Genomic DNA, 11,631 nt, shown 5'->3' on the forward strand with positions numbered 1-11,631 from the left:
GTAGCAATATGTATAGGCCTATCAATTTTGTGTGAACATGTCACGTCCTCGTCAGCAGGTCTGCGTTAAGAATTCTCTGATGATTTGCTCAATGAATGATCAGCTGTAACGTGCCTTGATTAAAAAAAAAATAAAAAAATAAATCTGTCCCTGGTCTTTGGAGGGGGGTTAGTGAATGTCTGAATGCATGCTATTTAGATGAAAATTAGATGTGAATGTATATTAATTATGTTGGGAATGATAGGTAATTCATGTGAGTTTGTGTAGAAATTTTGTTTGAGTTTGAAATCTCCCTTTCCCCGTAATTATTAGATTGAAAAGAAAAAAAAACGATCGCATCCGGATAATAGAGATATCCAGATAAAAGGAAGTCGTATAGGAGAGGTCGAACTGTATATTTCATGAAAGGAATAGCTATCATTTAATTTGTCAGTGGGAGAGGAACGAGTAGCTAATAATGCGTCGCAAAGAGAAGGAAAACCGCATGCTTATTAGATTCAATAGTTTGATGACATCAGGATTCTCTGATGAAAAAGGGAATGTACAGGAAAAAGACCACCTCACTTCCATTGCTAATGTTGAAATGCTGACTACAGAACGAGAAGTGCAATTGATATTGAACATCATTACCTGGATTTCTTTGCTTGGCTTTAATGGCAAGTAAAACACAGCCCGACCCGTGGCGTTGTCAGTTAATCATGTTGCTATTTAGGCATCAAAGAATATTTCCTCTTCAACATTAGTGACGATTACCGAGTATTTAAAAAAAATCATAGATGAACTTGAACATAATTATACTTTAAAGGAGACCTGCAGATGATTTTCACACTTTTACATTTGAATAACTATAAATTATTTATACTGAGTACAGTTTCAGAATTTATAGTGATTGGGATGAGGAATAAGAATGTTTTCAAAATCGACAACAAATTGCAATGAACAAGGATGACGACACGACAGCCTCACCATAAGAACGCATGAGTTGGGGCTCAAAGGAAGCAGGACAAAAGAAGATGGCATGCATACAATCTACATAGGTGAACTTGTTAAGCAAGTGGTATCGTAATGGAATTACACTGCTACACTTCTTAAATATGTGAGGCTCTATGTTATCAACATTGTTCAGTGTAATTTGTTTACTTATGGTATGAACATGGGGAACTAAGGAGTGGAAATAAAATCACAATTAAGATGATTAAGTGAGACTTTGAAATGAAAATGAAATTGTATCATCCAATATGACAGTGAAAAAAAAGACAGGACTATAGAAGTTGTTTGTGTTGATTGACTTCGAACGTTCAAAGTGCGAAGTTGTGTTCCTATAAATGAAATTGAAACTGGTATTTGGCACGAATTTAAACGTCTATCCAGCTAGCGCGAAATTTACTGCCAACTTGAGGCATTAAATTGAATGAATTTCTCTCTAAATTGAATGAAATAAAATCTAAAAGGAATGACATGAAAAATGAAATTGAATACTCAAAGAATTAAAATGAACCGTGAGAGTACAGCTGTGACCAAAATCGCTTGAATTTGAACGCCTTTTCATAAATTCGAATGCAAATCTGATGAAATTGGGCGGGAAAACCTGTATTTTTCAGAGTATTGTTTTTCTGCTTATGGACCACAATAAGTTACACGAAATTATGGAGCTGTCGATTTATGTACTACATGATGACTGATTGTGAAATTATGAAAATCGTGTGAAATGCGCCCCTTAAATTGAAGCCTAACCGACTATATAGTAATGTGACAGGTACAGTTACATCAGCTCAGTTCGAGGGTAGATTTATGAAATGTTATGAAAGTCATGTAAGTATATTTGCTATATCCAGATATGTCTTAATCGGAAAAGAAACGACGAGGCCCATTATGACGTATGTGTAATGGAGAAATATATAAAACCTGTCCTCTTCGTTCCAAAATCGGAAGCACCACTTTTTCGGGCATTTACACTACCACCGTAAAAAGGTAGGTTGTTTGTTTGTTTGTATTTTTATCAAATTTCAGTGTTTTGTTGAGAGTTGTATCAAGTGAGAAAAAAAAATCGAAATCGGAGAAAATGTAAATTAGAGTCTTCCACAAAGAGAAATGCTCAATAACGAAGAAATCTTACCGTCCTGTCCATTGCAGACAACTGCAAGGGTAGCCAAAACAGCAAGCCCAAAAATCAGACTTTGCCTGTGTCGCAGAAGTCTGTCCACCAAGGTATACATGGTGGACACTCCTTCCTAGTCGTGGACTTTTCACGTAGAGAAACCGCGATGAAGAGAAAGATGCGGTGAGCTGGACGACAACAGGGATTGCGCCAGCTTTCTCCACGAGGTTCCCAGCCAACTGACGACTTCTAGAGAAAAGTAGCTGTTAGCTCGTAACCAGAAATCTTTTGACCAAGTGTGTCACGTGCCCTGACGAGCGCTCCGATCTAACTCTTTTCTTGGTTTCTCCTTGATGCTTTTTCCCCCCTGTTACTTAGGCACTTTGGTTAACTCAACAAGATGACCTGCATGTGAAATACGAAATGACAACAGCTATCGTCAGCAATGCTAAAATTGCCATACCCACCCACAACTGCAAGCCTGGTAAAGCGCCTCATAGTGACGTCCCAGTGCGCGATGCGTGCCCGTAAGAAGGTGACGTCACAATAACAATGCTCCTTGACAGTTGATTGGCCAAGGAACGGAGAGGAAGGGAATATAGAGAAAAGAGAGGAAGAGACCGATATGATACTATGGGAACAAAATGTTTACATTGTTTGTAGTTGACATTGATGTCGAATATACTAGTAGTGTGGTAGAATCTAACTTACTGTGATGTTAAAGTAAATTTCCACATAGCGACAATATAATCTGTATATTTCTGCATAATTAACTTATATTTATATATTTCATACCTGAAAATGTTGTACAATTTTATTTAGTCATATACATCGATCCCACTTTCGTATTTATGCCCGGCATTCAAATCACATAATCATACAGATTATGTGATATACAGATATATTTTTGTACATTTCTAATGGTGAACATGAGAGAAACATATAATCTAGAATTTCTGACTTTGACTGGTTTCGTTTGATGCATCTTTTATAACAACAATAATAAAATTGTATGTCAGGGTTTTGGCTATCTTCGTAGAAAGTCACTGGGATTGGTTACATTTATTGTGATTATGTATGCTGGACAGTAGCTAGACGTATAGGGACAGCACACACACTCACACAACACACACACACACACGCACACACAAACAAACAAAGAAGCACAATCATCAATCTGAACATAAGAGTCAGGGTTGATAACAGTTTAAAGGGGGCATTCCAGACGATTTTCATAATTTCACATCATGTAGTACATAAATCAACACCTCCATGTATAGACTTGTGAAATTTATTGTGGTCCTTGAGCAGAGAAACCAATACTCTGAAAAACTAAAAAAAAAAAAAAATTACACTAAACAATGTTGATGACACAGAGCCGCATATATTTCAGAAATGTAGCAGTGTAAGTCCATTACAATACCGCTTGCTTAAAGGGATCGTATAGTTTTGGTTGAGAGCTAATTTCAGGTTTCTAACAGTTTTTGGTGAGATAATGAGAAACCTCTTATGAAATATGAAAGAACAAGTAATTCCATGAAGAATTTAACGTTTATTTGATGAAAATTGGTTTTGAAATGACTGAGATATCCAAAACGGAGCGATTCTAATAAGTGTGGGACCCACACTTTTTTATGATCGCTTTGTTTTACTTTGTTTTTTAGATGTTTCAGTCATTCCAAACCCAATTTTCATCAAATAAACTTTGAATTCCTCTTAAAATGGTATGCTCTGTACTATAACATCAGTGTTTTCTTGGTATCTCGCAAAAAGTTTAAAGCCCAATTCTCATCTCCACCAATACTGTACTATCTCTTTAACAATATGTGTAGAATCCATGCATGCCTTTCTTTTCTTTTCTTTTCTTTTCTTTCTTTTTTTGTTCTGCTTCCTTGAGCCGCAACTCATGCATTCTTATGGTGATGCTGCCATGTCATCATCCTTAATTATTCTTCATTGCAATTAATTTGTTATAAATTTTGAAAACATTCGTATTCCTCATTCAAATCACTATAAATTCTGAAACTAGTTGTTCAAATGTAAAAGTCTGAAAATCATCCGGAGGTCCCCTTTAATATTTATTATAATACCAACATCTTGTACACGTGTTTTGACGTCCGAGTGCAATCGTCTGGCATCAATTATTCCATGTTCCGCCGTCGATCACTGTCCTCCACTATCTGTCTGTCGTCTCTTCCTCTACATGTCTCCAGATCCAAGGTCTAGGCATAAAACGGTTGAAACAAAGGGCCAAATTTGTAATCGGATGCATATTACAGGTCATTCTACAATTCTCCACGTACGTCACATTCACATTACTTAGCGATAGCTTTTTTTTTTTTCCAAGATTATGGTTAGTTAAATCTGATAAATCATAGTTATAACAAGGGTGAAAATGATGAAATTAATGAAATGATAAAATTGAAAGTGTTTTCTTCCTTTTTTAAATTATTTTTTCACTTTTCACTTATTTACTAATCTCTAGAATGGGTAATCCTTCTTCAACGGGGCATTGCGAATGTGAAACAAAAACAAAGCTTTAGTGCCTTAAAGTAGTTATAAAGGATGAGTTAGGGATAGAAACACCCAAAGTGAAAATTTGAATCAGTACAGTTTGTATAATCAATGTTAAGTATTGTTAAATATAAGAAATGTGAAAAACAGTTATAATAAAAATGTTTCTAGACTAAACCGTCTACAGTAATGGCTTAGTGGAAAGAATAGTGATATCTCCTTATATTTTAAGCTTTATTACAAAATTTGTATATGGTAGGATGTTTTGTGATACAACTGACCTACACATATGCATCAAATGTGATAGTTCGAGCATTCTAAATTACTGCTCCCAATGGTAAACAGTACCTTTAAGCACCCATAGTGGTTCCGAAATCTAACCCTTCCCTGCACTTTCCCCTTCCGAAGGTGGTCCTGCGCTTTTGTCCCTCAAGCGAGAAACACTGGTTTTCTTACGTTTTTGTCAATATTATTTTACCCGACGTGTGCATGAGATCGTGGAATTCTAGGGATACTCTCTTCCACAGCCTCCTATACCGTTCGACCCACCTCCATAAACTTAGCACACATTTGGGATTGATAATTGTCCAAAATAAAACAAAAAGTGTGTTTCAAATTGTTTCATTTCAATTATAAAATTGTTAAGGCTTCTTCGTGTGGTATACCCCTCCCACACCCTCCCCCCCCCCCCCCACTCGGACCACCTCCACACAATTCGAACACGGTAAAAACATACAAGCGGATAATGAAGTGATAGATATCTTTACCACGATTTAGCCATTCAAAATTTGATCTACAAATTCCAAAAATATATTAAAAATGTGTGAAATATATTCGTTGAATTTCTATTCTAATAATGAAAAAGCTTCCTCGTTTTGGGATTTAGGAAAGGCCCATTCCATCCCCTCCCCTCTCACATATCCCTCAGGGTCCCCCCCCCCCCTCCACTTGACACCTTGAAAACTGTCGACGCCCCTGAATATTTGTAGATTATGTTCAATGTATGTTTATTCATATCATACGTCTCAGAAAGCATTGTTATATAAGGTCACAATTCTACTCGTGACTTCGTTAAAGGGAAAGCTGATTTTAAGTATGAAAATTCATCCCAAGGTCACGTTTACTTGATTAGATGAAGTGAATGAAACCAACAAACAAGTAGACGTCGTATCAATTTCGAACATGAAATAAGGATTTCATGGAATGTTGATTATTTGCATTATAATACGCAAGTAGATAATTATTTCAAGGGGTAAAATATTATGCAAATGAGGAGTACGTGCATGACAAAGATATTGACTATTGCGTGATGTTATTATCAAGTCATGATACCAATCATGACAGATATGCTCCTATACTCACCCTTGCTCCATTGCAGCTCTTCTTTTCCTTGTCACGTGAGCATGAATACCTTAAACTATTTTCTTTCCGCTCTCGTATCTTCAGCGAAACATGCCTTTTATACTCTATCCAGCGAGTTCTGTAAAGGCTTACTTTACTACTACAATATATCCTCAATTTACTAAATCTTCACACTTTTTTTTGGGGGGGGTCGCTGCTGTATTTTTGTTTGTTGTTGTTGTTGTTGTTGTTGTTGTTGTTGTTTGTTTGTTTTTTTGCATTGCTCGTAATCTGCAGTGCTCCATGTTTTGGTGGGTTCGGTTTCATATGTGTCATGGTTATGTTACCGTTGGTTACAGTAGTTTTTCACTCACCATCTGACGGTATTTAGTCTTGTCAGGGCAATACGAGAGATAAGCACTCGAGTAGGCACTTTCGGTATATTTCGTGACTTTGTTTGCAAAAAGTCTGATAGATATGATTGTTCTGCCCAGTAACCATGGTAACAGACAGAGAGAATTAGAGACAGAGAAGCAGTGAGAGAAAGAGGGAGAGAGAAATAAAGTCATGATACGTACGGGTAACAAATAGATATCGTATATAAGCGATGTCCCTTCTTTTTTTACTGAATGGTTTACTTTAAGTGAGATGCTTCGGTCATGGTCATAGTACCGTCCACTGTAGAATGTATTACGTTTACGTAGCAGACTTTTTGTCTCAGACCCAATCAAGTAGGGCGCGATCTCTGCAAATTACAGCTGTTAGGTGCAAGTATTTTGCTTGCTATTTAAGTTCTAGTGTCCTTTCAATAGCGGAATGTCTCCAGCAGATGTGTAGGGTAGGAGCAGCAGGCAGACCCAGTCATTAAGGACAAACGAAAAATTATCTAGACACTCACTGCTTGTGACATCGACTGCTGACTTATCAGAACTTGTCGAGATGTATTTAGAGTAAGCAATAGATGGGAGGAAAAAATAATGGTATACATGTACAGATTCGGCAAGCTCGGAGAGAAGAGTTTGTTTTTGTTTTTTGTTGTTTTTTTTTTTGGTAATGCTCATCAGCAGCCGATGAACATCACGTCACTGACTTTTGAGATTTTTTCTTCTTTTTTTTTGACGGTGGACGTCTGAAGAATGAAGATTGACTGTTCAATTTGAAGAATGGATTCTATAGTCAAACACGCGTCAAATTTTAATCTTTCGCTATAAAATTCTGATATTATACTTCCAATGGATGATGAACCCTTTAAAGGGTATATGCAATGTAAATGCATGTGTACTTGTGTTGATTAATGACAACCTGATCATCACATATGTGGCAAAATATATATCTGAATATATGACATATATTTCATAATGATTTTTCTTCCATTCTATTTCAGATTCCATGGATACGCCCACAAGAAAAAGAAAATCTTTCAAACTAAGATTCTGTGACATCATCTGTCAATAAGAGCTAAACTACTAATATGATGCACGAAAACACTGAAATGCACTTTGCCCAAAACTAAGCATGACTTGCATGTTTCCACACAATCTCTTTTTTTAAGATTAGCAACATGGAAACATTGTCCTCATCCTGGGAGAACGTTTACATTCAGAAACTTGATTTGGAAGATATTTCGATCAGCACAATACAAATCTAACGTGCATCTGCATTGCTTGTCCTTTAAAGTGTAAGTCCTGTCTGATGAAAATATCAGCTGGCAGAAGTTTCATAAGAAATAACTTTGTTTCATTTACCTTTATTTACTGAAGCAAAGTTAAATGGAGTGAAAATTAACTTTGACATAATTAAAAAAAAAAAAACTCACTTGAATCAGTACACTGCAGCTCGATCCCCCCCCCCCTAAAAAAAAAGAATCCGTATGATACATTCTTCACAGTTTTTTTGTGAAAGGATGAAATAATATGTTGTTGAATATGATATAATTATGTTTTATAAGGACCCTATTGGTGGAGACGTCGCCGACTGTCGAGGGTGATCAGTCTCGGCTGCTCGGGCGAGAGACCCAATTTAAAGGAGGGCTTGCGCTCTCACCAAGGCGACAGTAAAACACTCCGGTGCGACGTCACAAGATGTCACTATGTAGAGTAAGGTGACAACCAGTATTGTTTTTGGTATGATCGCCTCTAGAGCCATCTTCCTCATCCTCTCCATCATCAACTGCTGCCTCAGCATCCACAAACTGCGCTGACTGCGTCATCCTCCTTCTCCTGACAAAGTGCGACCCCACCTCCCCTGGGTGATGCCATGTTAGAGGGACAGTGCATCACTAGAGATGGAGATGTCCCCTGGCAAATTAAACAAGGTGGTATATAGCGCCTCTTCCGGGACAGTTTAAGGAGCATCAGCAGTAGCAGAAACAAGTGTCGGTTAATGATAAAGACCTTGACCGTGAAGAGTCTCGTTTGGACCAGCTGTAGTGAAGGCGATTTGGCAATGCCAGCACGCACTCGGTCACATCAGGGAGGTCTTATAGCACCTCCCTGGTCACATGGTCTCTAAAGCGGATCAAGCAGCAGAGACGTCGGGGACAGTCACAGACAAAAATTCGTCGCTGCAACTGATGGAGACATCGTAGAGGCGTCGCGGAAACGTTTCCTAAACCTGCTGGAGATTGAAATAATGGCTATAAATGGAATATAGGGGAATTTACACTGCAAGAAAAAAAAATCACATGCCAATTTTCTCCGTAGGCTGCTAATCATCTGCCGGTGTTTGAGCGAAAACTGGAATCGAAAAAAAAAAATCTCTTCACGAATGATTTTTTTTTCATTTTTTTTTTGAAACATGGTAGAATTATTCTGTTTTGTTTGTTTGTTGTTTGGAATACAGAAGAATTTACACTGCCACCAAAAAAAAAAAAAAAAAAAATCGTAATTATCATAATTTTCTCCGTAGGCTGCTAATCATCTAACGGTATTCGCGAAGAATGGAAAAAACAAAACAAATCTTCCTCACGAATGATTTTTTTTTAAGACTCTGCAGTCTTATTCTGTTTTTTTCTCTTTGTCTGCTTGATTGTTATTTGTTTGTTTGTTTGTTTGTTTGTTTGTTTTGCCAGTGTAAACGCTCGCTTCGCGGCTCGCCAGGTTGATTCCGATTTTATGTCTCGTGACGTCCACTCTCTGGCGCGGGGGCTCTACTAACACCTAGTAGGCCCTATACACCTAGTAGGGCCTACCTTCTTGGAATAACCATACTAACAGGGAATAACACAGATTAGTGGTCCAATTATATTCCGGGTTTTTCCTGCACATGCGTATTTCCTGGAAAAAAAAAGCTGGGATGATTCTGGTGTTCCAACAGTGTAAACGGTATCTCGAAAACTACGTTTTTGTAATTCTGGTGTTTTGCAGTATAAATGCTCCTAATGTTTGATTTTCCCGCGACTCCCCGGAGACCCACTGATTTCCCCGAGACGTCGCAGAGACGTTGCTGAGAGTCGCCATCCAGTCGCTGGGCCAATGAGATACCCACGGTAAGTGTAAATTGAGTTTGGAGCACCTACATGAATGGTAGTGCGTATCAACTCCGATGAACTCTAATAAGATATCTTATTATCTCAGAGACAAAAAAAAAAAATCAAAGCGATTTGCATTTTAACCTTTCACGTTCTATCACTATTGCTCCATCCCCCCCCCCCCACCCCACCCCAGCCCAGCACACACTAGTCTGGCTTACAGACTCTCTGCTCGTACTATTTCGCTATTCAGGATATTGACGCCTTCAACGTCGAAAACTGGTATAATTTTAGGTAGTTCAAGGCGAAGTCCAGTTGGCAAAGGGTGTGGAAACCAGCCTAAGCACACACAAGCACAGTCCGCTGGCAGTGGGGGCGCCGGTGAGCAATACCGTACATCGACAAAATATATTTGATATTGAAAAGAAGGAAGTAAATGGCATGGACAGATGACGCAGCTACATATCACCTGCTCAAAGCTTGCGCTGGAAGAACCAATGTTGACTGAATGCCCGTAATCATTAGATTCCCTAATATATTCATATATCCCACAGAGGCAAAGAAAGAGATGGGATATCCTGGTTTTACAATGAGCACCAGTAAGGGAAAAAGTTTTCTGCTGTTATAGTGGCTTTGTTTTCAGAGTTTTTCCTTTCCCCTAAGTTGTCGGTGTCTTTGTTGACTTCAATATTTCACGGACCTCGTTCTTCTGAAGATGATTTACGCACTCCACATTAGATAGTCTAGAAAATGATGGAGCCTTTGCACTCCAGCCATGAACGTCTGAGAGCGCGGACGCCAATGGGTGGGTAACAATCTGTCCGAACCAACTTCCATCTGTGGAGCGACGCATCGCTGACACAACTTGTCATGCAAGGATCGAAATCTCTGGGCAGCGCAGTGGCATGTGTGTGTGTGTTTTTGTGCGTGTGCGTATGTGTGGGTGTGAGAGTGTGTGAAGGTATAAGTGCGTGTGTGTGATAGATATGTGAAGAACTGAGAGGACATTTTCATTATGTATAGTCATGTTTGCTGTATTAACACTTCTTATCATATAATTTCAAATAGTTTTTTTTTTTCGATAACGTCTTCAAAATTCGATTGGCTTGTTGAGGTTTTATTGCCAGCATTATTGCTACCTTCGGAAGTACATTCGAGCATGGAGGTAGGCTCATTTCTGCCTCCATGATTCAAGCAACCTTTTGTTGCAAGGCAGGTTTATGACTTTGCTATGTTAATGTGAGAGTCTCTGGAGTAATATTTGACTGTTTCGGGGTTTTTTCGGTCGTTATCTAATTTGCTGTTCTGCTGTTATAGTTAAAAATTATAATGCAGTTACCAGTCAATTACTTCAACGTGCAACGCCCATACTCTTTACGATTTACAGTTACCTCGGCCAAAAACTAATTATTGTAAGAGATCTTTTTCATACAGAGGTGCATCAGCGTATAACAACTTACCCAATGATTTGCGTCAAATTTCCTCTTTACCCGTTTTTAAGTTCAATTTAGTGAAAACCGACATCCTTTCTATTTGATCTTTTTTGTGCTTCAAACCTTTGAACAATGTGCGATAATATGGTATATAATGTAGTCACAATGTAGTAATGTATGTACCGTTCTATTTGTGTTCGTGTTATACTTTATTCTATCATCAGTCCCTGATTGTATGAAATCTTTGTGTACAGGGCCCCATGGAAGACCAGAAGTGACTGTCATTGTCACTACTGAAAATGGGCTACCCTCCGTATGTATTTTTTTCTTTACTGACCTTTATGTATTAAATGTGTTGATTTTTTAGTACGGAAATAAAACAAACAAACAAACAACTCTTCGAATGATTTCATACCACTTCTTGGAAGTAAAAGGTCGGTTTGCGTTGACAGCAAGAAACTGATCCTTTTAACATGATTATCATTGCTGCGATGGTCGTGTTTTAGGAGGGGGTGAGTTCCGGCATTTCAAGTCACTTGGACTAGAAACCAGCAGACACGTATACCGTAGCATGACAGTGAAACGAGCATTGCAGAATTAGCATGGATTTAGGAGATGTCTAGTCTGTCATGCTTGACAAACGTTGTTCGGGGCTCTGTTGTACAGCGGATAAGACTCTTGGCATCACAACCAAGGTCCCGAATTCGAGTCCTTGCATAAGATAATTTTATCCACGATGTCCCTCTCGACCCAGGTGCAAATGCTGGTACATGTAG

Source organism: Diadema setosum, chromosome 14 (assembly GCF_964275005.1).
Source record: "Diadema setosum chromosome 14, eeDiaSeto1, whole genome shotgun sequence".
Classification (NCBI taxonomy): domain Eukaryota; kingdom Metazoa; phylum Echinodermata; class Echinoidea; order Diadematoida; family Diadematidae; genus Diadema; species Diadema setosum.